The sequence below is a fragment of the Hemitrygon akajei genome, chromosome 16 (assembly GCF_048418815.1).
Source record: "Hemitrygon akajei chromosome 16, sHemAka1.3, whole genome shotgun sequence".
NCBI lineage: Eukaryota > Metazoa > Chordata > Chondrichthyes > Myliobatiformes > Dasyatidae > Hemitrygon > Hemitrygon akajei.
The window spans coordinates 37,840,261-37,850,575 of NC_133139.1; positions in this window are offsets into that span (position 1 = coordinate 37,840,261).

A 10,315-nucleotide genomic window follows, 5' to 3' on the forward strand; every position below is an offset into this window, starting at 1 on the left:
GGGGCAGAGCCTCAACACTCACAGGCTGTTTTGTCAGCGTCATTGCTGACCAAACCTTACCACCGGCTAAATCGTTACCCAGAAGGACGTCCACGTCAGTTCTCGGGAATTCTGAACGCACCCCCATTTCAACTGGTCCAGAGACTAGCTCACAATTCATAATGATCTTATGCAAGGGCACCATTTCCGTCCCTTTGCCTATGCCTTTCACAGCTACCATTCCCGTCTTGCGACCAAAATCTAGTACCTTACTGCTGATCAATGATAGTTCCGCCCCCGTGTCTCTCCAGATCCGTACTGGAACTGGGGTGCCTCCCTCCCTCACAGTCACGGTTCCATTTGACATACAAGTCTCAGACCCTTCTCGTACTCTGTCTACCCGGGGCTCTCTTGTTGATTTACTGATTACCACGGCACATCCGATAGGGACTGCTGCTTTCCCTTTTCCTGTCTCTTTCCTCGGAGCAAAGCACTTAGATGCAATATGACCCCCCCCCCCCCTTTCCACAATTAAAACAGTTCAAGCCCGGAAATCTCTGGCCGTCTTTCCTTTCCCCCTCAATCTTACCACTAGCTCCCGGCGGGACCTCTACCTCAGCCGGCGGGCTTTCTCGATCATTCCCACGGTCTCTCTGGGAACTTATATTCGAGGAAAACTTTGTCTTGTGGGTTAGGGCATATTCATCTGCGAACCTAGCAAATTCTGAGATGGATTTATTCAGCTTCTCATTCAAATACATCCGGATATCCTCCAAAACACAACCTTTAAATTCCTCAATCAGAATTAACTCCCTGAAATGCCAATAATCCTCGTCCACTATTTCTGCGGTGCACCAACGGTCCAAGAGCACACCCTTCTCATAGGCAAACTCGGTATATGTCTGATTCCACCCTTTCTTTAAATTTCTGAACTTTTGTCTTTCTGTTTTTCAGCTGCTTCCAGCTGTTTTAACTGAATTTCGTACTCTCTTTGTTTCTCAGCTCTTTCCTGCTCCCGTTTAACCTCTAACTCCTTTAGCTGGAGTGCATGCTCCCTTTCTCTCTCGGCCCTTTCTTTCTCCTTCTCAGCTGCTTCCAGCTGCTTTAACTTAATTGCATGTTCCATCCTTAATTTCTCCAACTCTAACTGAGCCGTCCTACTAACTGGTACCTTTTCAGGGATATTTTCCAATACCTCAGCTGTAAACACATTCTTCCCAATATAATACTGAGTTATTGCCCTTTGCACCTCCTGCTTTTTCATTGACAACCTCACCTCTGCGAGGTTTAACCCCTTCGCCAAATTTATCAAGTCTGATTTGTTGGCTGCCTCTAGTGCCTCCAGAGTCAGGTTTTCTATAAATTCACCCACGTCCATCTTTGCTGGTTTCCTGTCTGGCTACCTGCATAACCAGATCGAAGTTTGAACTTACAAGCCCGATTCACTGGCTCCCCAATTTGGTATCAAATCCCGGATGAGCCCCCAGTTGTTACGCACCCCTAACTGGGTCACTTACCAGCAAAGATAGAGAGGTCTGTTGAAGTCTGATGGTACTATTTTTAACAGTATTTATTGATAGAAATACACAAAAATAATATCAATGCAAACACACAGATAATATACGTCGTCAATACTAAATCTAAAAGCACGGGTATAATAATAATCAATAAGAAATAAGCTGTATCGTTGTCTCGGGGATAATGAATTGTCCGATGGAAATATATAGTTCATTCAGTTCATACAGGCTGCCACCGTTGGGGACCCTGTGTGGCAATTGTTGGAGAGAGAGAGAGAGACGGGTTAAAGTTGCCCATTCTGTTTATGATGTCAATCCTTCGAGAGTCGTTGAGAGTTGAGTTCCCCGCTGTTAGCTAAAAACCGTTTTTCCGTGGCAAAGGTCACCGATTCCGGGCAAATGGAAGCGGACGCACGTGGCCTCCCACCAGCTTTCGCTATTACAGGATCGCTAGCGTTTCTTCTGGTGCGTCTGAGGGGCTGTTCCCACGGACCCTCTTTTTATCCTGACTCACAGGGTCTCAGGTGTCAATCAGGTTGGGGATGATGCAATCCCTCCACCAACCTCCTCCTTGGTTCATTGCCTGGGGCTTTGATTGCATCGTACAGGATGCAATACACAAATCCGTCTCCAAGAGACAATAGCCGGCATCAATGGGTCCGCCTCTCGGAGGCCAAGGCACATTCCAACGCCTTGTGGATTCTGTATGTCTTTCTCTCATTTCCTGGGTCTCCTGAATTGACTCAATAGTGATCTTGCGATTCTCACAAAGGAGGGGGCTACCCCGCACCCTTCGGCCCCTCAGAGCTGTGGTACATTCATAACAGCATGAAAATGCACATGGAACTATAAAACTACGTCAGCTGTGTGGAGAAACAGCTCATGTGACGACTGTTTATTCCATTGATAGCTCTCTTGTGTTAAATAAAATCATTCGATGGTGCTGCTTTACTCTAGATTGAATTGTGAGACTTGCTTTAAGTGTAAACAGTTTCTACGTGTCTATAGTGCTGATGAGGACTGTAGACTGCTTAATATGAACCAGAATTCTCTCTGAAGCAATACAACTGACCTCCTTTGCAATAGGCTTACAGAGTCGTACAACAGGGAACAAAGCCCCTCAGCCCATTGTGTTCATACTAATCATTGAATGTCCATTCGCTTTAGTTCCACATTAATCCCATACTCTATATTAGATTATGTGCTGGCCGGTAGTGTAGTGGCATCTTGAGTTCGAGTCCGGCCAGCTCGTTGCGCGCTTTCCATCCGAGCTGGGCTGAGCGTCGAGCTAGCAACTCAGCCTCATAAAAGACAGAGAAATGTATTAAAGAAATGGCAAGGTTGCTGCCCAATGTGCTCAGGGTTTGGGAAGGGATAACAACAACTATATTTGATTACCTCACTATTATTGCACAGAAGAGAACTGAACTTTGTTCAGACAAATACTGGGGGCCGTGTGGAAGGGAAGCTGCTGAGAAAAAAAATAATGACTCAAGCTTCAGGGAGAAACATTTGTGTGTTAACACAGCTGACAAATCTGCTGTTGAGAAATGTTACATTTCAGCAACTGCTGAAGCATGAAATACAAAAGGATACAAGCGAAGGTAGAATCAGAGGTGTAGCTATAAACTAGTTAATTCCTGAGAAAGATTTGCAAGTAAAATTAGTTACAGGTTAATTTTTCACAAAAAGATTTAGAAAAGTAACACCAAGTTACACTCAAGTGAATGAAGATGTATCAAATTCTTCAGGTTACAAAGTGGAGATTGAAGATCTGTTTGAATGGTGCCACAACAACAACCCTTCACTCATCGTCAGCAAAACCCAAAGAACTGATTATTGATGACAGGAAGAAACAACCAGAGATCCATGAGCCAGGCCTCATTAGGGGATCAGAGGTGAAGAGGATACATAAATAAACTCCTTGTTGTTATCATTTCATATCCTAGGGCCAGCAGGTAAAAAAAGGCATGAAAATATTTCTACAGTCTTAGATCTTTACGTAGATTTGGCAAGTCATCTTAAAATTTGACAAAATTGTATAGATGCACAGTGAAGAGTATCCTGTTGCATTATAGCCTGGTATGGAAATACCTATGCCCATCAATGGAAATGCTTACACTAAGTGGTGGGCACAGCCCAGTGCATCCACAGGTAAAGTCCTCTCCACTATGGAGCACATCTACAAGGTGCAGTGCCTCCACCATTCAGGACATGCTCCCTTCTTAGTGCTGAGAAGGAGTACAGCGCCTTGGGTTCTACGCCACCAGGTTCAAAAACAGTTATTACCTTCAACCACCTGACTTCTGATTCACCTCAACTCTGAATAGACTCCGCAACCTATTGACTCACTTTCAAGTACTCTACAACCAATGTTCTCTGTAGTATTTATTCACTTATTTATTTGTCTTTATTATTTCCACACTTTGTTTTCTTCTGCAGTGGTTGTTTGTCAGTATTCATAGAAACATAGAAAGCCTACAGCACAATACAGGCCCATTGGCCCACAATGCTGTGCCAAACATGTACTAACTGACCAATCCAGCAGCTTACTTTCAGCTTCACCTGGTTTTACTCTGAGACTGTTCTCCACACCTCACTTGGCTCTTGGGTTGTTTTTGTAGCTTTGTAATGAAAGTCATGCCATGACATGAAAATATCTAATGTTGCTGTGGAATTCAATCTATTGTTTGCCCACCTTTCCTTGCACAGGACCAATTCTAAACTGCTGCAGCTGTTCAAATCCTTTGCCGTGTTTTGTTGTACTAGGGTCATAGATCACAGTGTGAAGACTGAGCCTAGTATCCATATTGACAATGCTTTGTCACTTTTATCAATGTCCCCATGGGTTAATGCACCAAGAACAGGTAGACTGGAGAAATTGAGGCCAAGCAGATGGTCCTTTGCTGCCTCTTACAAGCTAAATTGGACAGGTAATATTTTTCACATTCATGAAATGCTGGGAAGGCCTCAAGTGCTTCACAGTCAGTCAGTGTTTTTGATGTGTAAACACTATTAGACATGTGGGGAATTTGACAGCAAAGTATCACAGATAATGAAATAAATGATCAGATATTCTGCCTGGTGTTGGTTGAGAGCCAGAATTCGGCTCTCCTGCTTGCTTTGCCAGTGAAAGGCAACATCTCTGTCAGGAACACACACAAAATGTTGGAAAAACTCAGCAGGAATGGCAGCATCTATGGAAATGAAAAAAGAATTGATGCTTTGGGCCAAGACGCTTCTTCAGGACTGGAAAGGAAAGAAAAAGATGTCAGAATAAAAAGGCGGGGGAGGCAAAGTTAGAGCATGGGAAAGATAAAGGGTGGAGAAGACAGAATGTGATAGGAGTGGGGAGTGGACTATGGGAGAAAGGGCAGAAGAAGATGGACCACGGGAAGGTTATTGGCAGGTGATGAGAAGTGGAAGAGGCCAAGAGGGGAATAGAAAAGGAGCGAATGGGGAGGGGAAAATTGCCAAAAGGAGAAATCAATGTTCATGCCATTAGGTTAGAGACTACCTAGATGGAGAAAATCATTTTGTTACTGCACTAGAAATTCAGCTTTAACCAAGGAGCTGAGTGGCCTGCTCCTACTCCTATGTTCGTACAAAGAAGAAATACCATGTTAATTGAATAGGATAAAGATAGTTAAGAAGAGGATTAGAAACATAGAAAAACTACAGCACAATACAGGCCCTTTGGCCCACAATGCTGTGCAAAACATGTACTATACTTTAGAAATTACCTAGGGTTACCCATAGCTCTCTATTTTTCTAAGCTCCAAGTACCTATCCAAGAGTCTCTTAAAAGACCCTATTGTATCCGCCTCCACCACCATCGCCAGTAGTCCATTCCACGCACTCACCACTCTCTGCATTAAAAAAACAACTTACCCCTGACATCTCCTCTGTACTTATTTCCAGGCACCTTAAAACTGTGCCCCCTCATGTTAACCATTTCAACCTTGGGAAAAAGCCTCTGACTATCCACACGATCAATGCCTCTCATCATCCTATACACCTCTATCAGGTCACCTCTCATCCTCTGCCACTCCAAAGAGAAAAGGCTGAGTTCACTCAACCTATTCTCATAAGGCATTCTCCCCAATCCAGGCAACATCCTTGAAAATCTCCTCTGCACCCTATGGTTTCCATGTCCTTCCTGTAGTGAGGCAACCAGAATTGAGCACAGTACTCCAAGTGGGGTCTGACCAGGGTCCTATATAGCTGTAACATTACTTCTTGGCTCTTAAATTCAATCCCACGCTTGATGAAGGCCAACGCACTGTATGCCTTCTTAACCACAAAGTCAACTTGCGTAGCAGCTTTGAGTGTCCTATGGACTCTGACCCCAAGATCCCTCTGATCCTCCACACTGCCAAGAGCCATTAATACTATATTCTGGAATCATATTTGACCTACCAAAATGAACCACCTCACACTTAAATGGGTTGAACTCCACCTGCCACTTCTCAGCCTAGTTTTGCATCCTATCAATGTCCTGCTGTAAACTCTGACAGCCCTCCACACTGTCCACAACACCCCCAACTTTGTGTCATCAGGAAATTTACTAACCCATCTCTTCACTTCCTCATCCAGGTCATATTTATAAAAATCTCTAAGAGTAGGGGTCCCAGAACAGATCCCTGAGGCACACCATTAGTCACCAACCTCCATGCAGAATATGACCCGTCTTTCCCTTCTGTGGGCAAGCCAATTCTGGATCCACAAAGCAAGGTCCCCTTGGATCCCATGCCTCCTCACTTTCTCAATAAGCCTTGCATAGGGTACCTTATCAAATGCCTTGCTGAAATCCATATACACTACATCTACTGCTCTACCTTCATCAATATGTTTAGTCACATCCTCAGAAAATTCAATCAGACTCGTAAGGCACAATGTGCCTTTGACAAAGCTATGCTGACTATTCCTAATCATATTATGCCTCTCCAAATGTCCATAAATCCTACCCCTCAGGATCTTTTCCATCAACTTACCAACCACTGAAGTAAGACCCGCTGACTATAATTGCCTGAGTTATCTCTACTCCCTTTCTTGAATAAGGGAACAACATCTGCAACCCTCCAATCCTCCAGAACTCTCCCATCTCTATTGATGATGCAAACATCATTGCCAGAGGCTTAGCAAACTCCTCTCTCGCCTCCCACATTAACTTGGGGGTACATCTCATCCGGTCCCAGAGACTTATCCAACTTATTGCTTTCCAAAACCTCCAGCACATCCTCTTTCTTAATGTCTATATGCTCAAGCTATTCATTTGTGTGTAGTTTTTCATTGATTAGAGTCATAGACTCACAGAAAAGTACAGCACAGGAGCATGTCCTTCAGCCCCAACTAATCTATAACAATCCATTTACACTGCCTACACCCACTGACCAGCATTGGTACCATAGCCCTCCGTACCCCTACCGTCTATGTACCTATTTAAGCATTACTTAAACTTAGAAATCAAGTTCACTTACACCACTTGAACTGGCAGCTCATTACACACTCTCACAACCCTCTGAGTGAAGTTTCCCCTCATGTTCCCCTTAAATGTTTCACCTTTCACCCTTAACCCCTGACCTCTGGTTCTAATCCCACCCAACTTCAGTGGAAAAAGCCTGCTTGCATTAAACCAGTCTATAACCAACATAATTTTGCATACCTTTATCTAATCTCCTCTTAGTCTTCTGCATTCCAACGAATAAAGTCCTAATCTATTCAATTTTTCCTTATAACTCAGGTCCTCCAGACCCAGCAACATCTTTGTAAACTTTCTCTGTACTCTTTCAACCTTATTTAATCTTTTTTTGTAGGTAGGTGACCAAAACTGCACACAATACTCCAAACTAGGCTTCATCAATGTCTTCTACAACTTCAACATAACATTCCATCTGTTGCACTCAATACTTTGGTTTATGAATGCAAATATGCCAAAAGTTTTCTTTACGACCCCATCTACCTGTGCTTCCACTTTCAATGATTATGGACCTGTGTTCCCCGATTCCTTTGTTCTATTGTGCTCCTCAGTGCCCTACTGTTCACTGTGTGAGACCTACCCTGGTTGGTCCCACTGAAGTGCAACACCTTGCACTTATCAGCATTCAATTCCATCTGCCATTAATCAACCCATTTTTCAAGCTGGTCCAGATCCCACTGGTCCATGATAGCCTTCCTCGCTCTCCACTACTCCCCAGTCTTGGTGTAATCCACAAAACTGCTGATCATGTTTATCACTTTATCATCCAGACCATTGATATAGATGACAAACAACAGTAGGTCCAGCACCAATCCCTGCAGCACTCCACTAGTCAAAGGCCTCCAGCCAAAGAGACAACCACTCTCCGGCTTCTCCCACATAGCCAATGTCTGCTCCAATTTACTACCTCAGCTTGAATGCCAAGTGACTGACCCTTTGTGACCAAACTCCCATGCAAGACCTTGTCAAAGACTAAAGTCCATGTGGATAGCATCCACTGCATTGCCTTCATCCACTTTCCTGGCAACTTCCTCAAAAACTCTATAACGTTGGTTAGATATGACCTACCACACACAGAGACATGCTGCTTATCCTTAATGAGTCTGTATCTATCCAAGTAAGTATACATCCAGTCCCCTAAAGCATCTTCCAAAAACTTTCCCACTACTGATGTCAGCCTCACCAGCTAAAATTTCCTGGTTTATTTTTAGAGCCCTTCTTAAACAGTGGAAAAACATTGGCTATCATTCAATCCTCTGATATTTGACGTGTCATTAAGGATGATTTAAATATCTCCGCTGAGGCCCCAGTAATTTTTGCACTTGCCTCCCGCAGGGTCCAAGGGCACACCTTGTTAGGCCCTGGGGACTTATTGACCTTAATTTGCTTCAGGACAGCTAACACCTCTTCCTCTGTAATCTGTATAGGGTTCTCGAAGTTGATGCTGCTTTGTCTCAGTACAAAAAAAATCATTTAAGATCTCTCCCATTTCTTTTGGCTCCACAGATTTATTACCATTCTGATGCTCTAGAGGACTAATTTTGTCCCTTGCTCTCCTTTTACTCTTATGATATCTATAGAATCCCTCGGCCTTCTGCTTCAGCTTGTCTACTATAGCAAAGCCATGCCTTCTTTCAGTCCTTCCGATTTCTTTCTTATGTGTTCTCTTGTATTTCTTATACTCAAGTACCTCATTTGTTCCACCTTGCCTATATCTGCAATGCACCTTTTTTTCCCCTTTACCATGCCCTCAATATCTCTACATCTGTTATGTTTACCTTTAATTCTGACAGGCATCTACAGGTTTTATTCTCTCAGAATTTCACTTTTGAAGGCTTCCCACTTACCATATACAGCTTTGCTAGAAAACAGCCTGTCCCAATCTACACTTACCAGATCCTTATTGATACCACCAAGACTGGTCTTTCTCCAATTTAGAATCTCAACGCCCAGACCAGACCAGTCTTTTTGCATGTTTACTTTGAAACAAATGGCATTGTGATCACTAAATGCAAAGAGTTCTACAGGACAAATCTCAATCACCTGCCCTGACTCATTCCCTAAGAGCAGATCAAGTATTGCCCACTCTCATTGGGACTATGTACTGATTAAGGAATCTTTCCTGAACACATTCAACAAATTCTATCCCATATACCCCTTTTACAGTTTGGGAGTCCCAATCAATATGTGTAAACTTAAACGTCCTACTATAATAACCTGGCAACATGAGTGAATCTGCAGATGCTGGAAATAAATAAAAACACAAAATGCTGGCAGAACTCAGCAGGCCAGACAGCATCTATGGGAGGAGGTAGTGACGACGTTTCGGCCTGATGAAGGGTTTCGGCCCGAAACATCATCACTACCTCCTCCCATAGATACCGTCTGGCCTGCTGAGTTCTGCCAGCATTTTGTGTTTTTACTATAATAACCTTATGGTTTTTGCAACAGTGTGCAATCTCTCTACAAATGTGTAGAATCCCTTGGATTTTGGGTGGTCTGTAATATAACCCCATTCAAACGGTCATCTCTTTCTTATTTCCCAGTTCCACCGGTAGCATCTCACTAGACAAGTTCTCCCATCCTGACTGAGCATTGCTTTGACATTATACCATCCTACTTAGATTTTGTTGGTTCTGGTTTTTCTGGTTAGGCTATTTCCACTTGTCATTGGCTCTGGCCCAAGTAAACATTTGCCTCTGATCTCATCTGTTTGCCTTTTCCTGAACCAAGCCAGTTCAAATCAGACACTGGGCTCAGGTTATTTCAGTTAGCAGACACAGATTATTCTATTAGCCTGTCTTGATTCTTCTACCTTCTCAAAGAGCAACCCACAAATAACTTCTTTTTGGAAATGACCTCTAATTCAACAGATTATTGGTAGGGCCTTTGTTCTGTCCACTTTCAATTACTTTAATCTAGCAAGAGTTATTATAAAAAGTCATTGAACATATCCATGGACAGGAAAAGGTTTAGGGGGATATTGGCTAAACACAGGCAAATGAGATTAGCATAGACTGGCAGACTGGCATGCTGGCAGTGAACGAGTTGGGCCAAAGGGCTTGTTTCCATGCTCTACAACTCATGAATCTATTAATGCATTACTCTGTTGATTGCATTGTTAATTATAACAAAAAAAAAGGCTCAGTATGTTGCACTTACTTTCATTACAAATAGTACTTTGGCAGGAAAGATCACTAAATATTGAGCAACAATAAATAATTGTGAGTCTGCTGCTGAATATAAGTGTTTACAGTTTTGGAATTATTTTTAGGTTCATGAAGGGCAGATTTTCATTTCCAATTTTCTGACTAATCCTTTTTCTAGAATCACAAAGTAA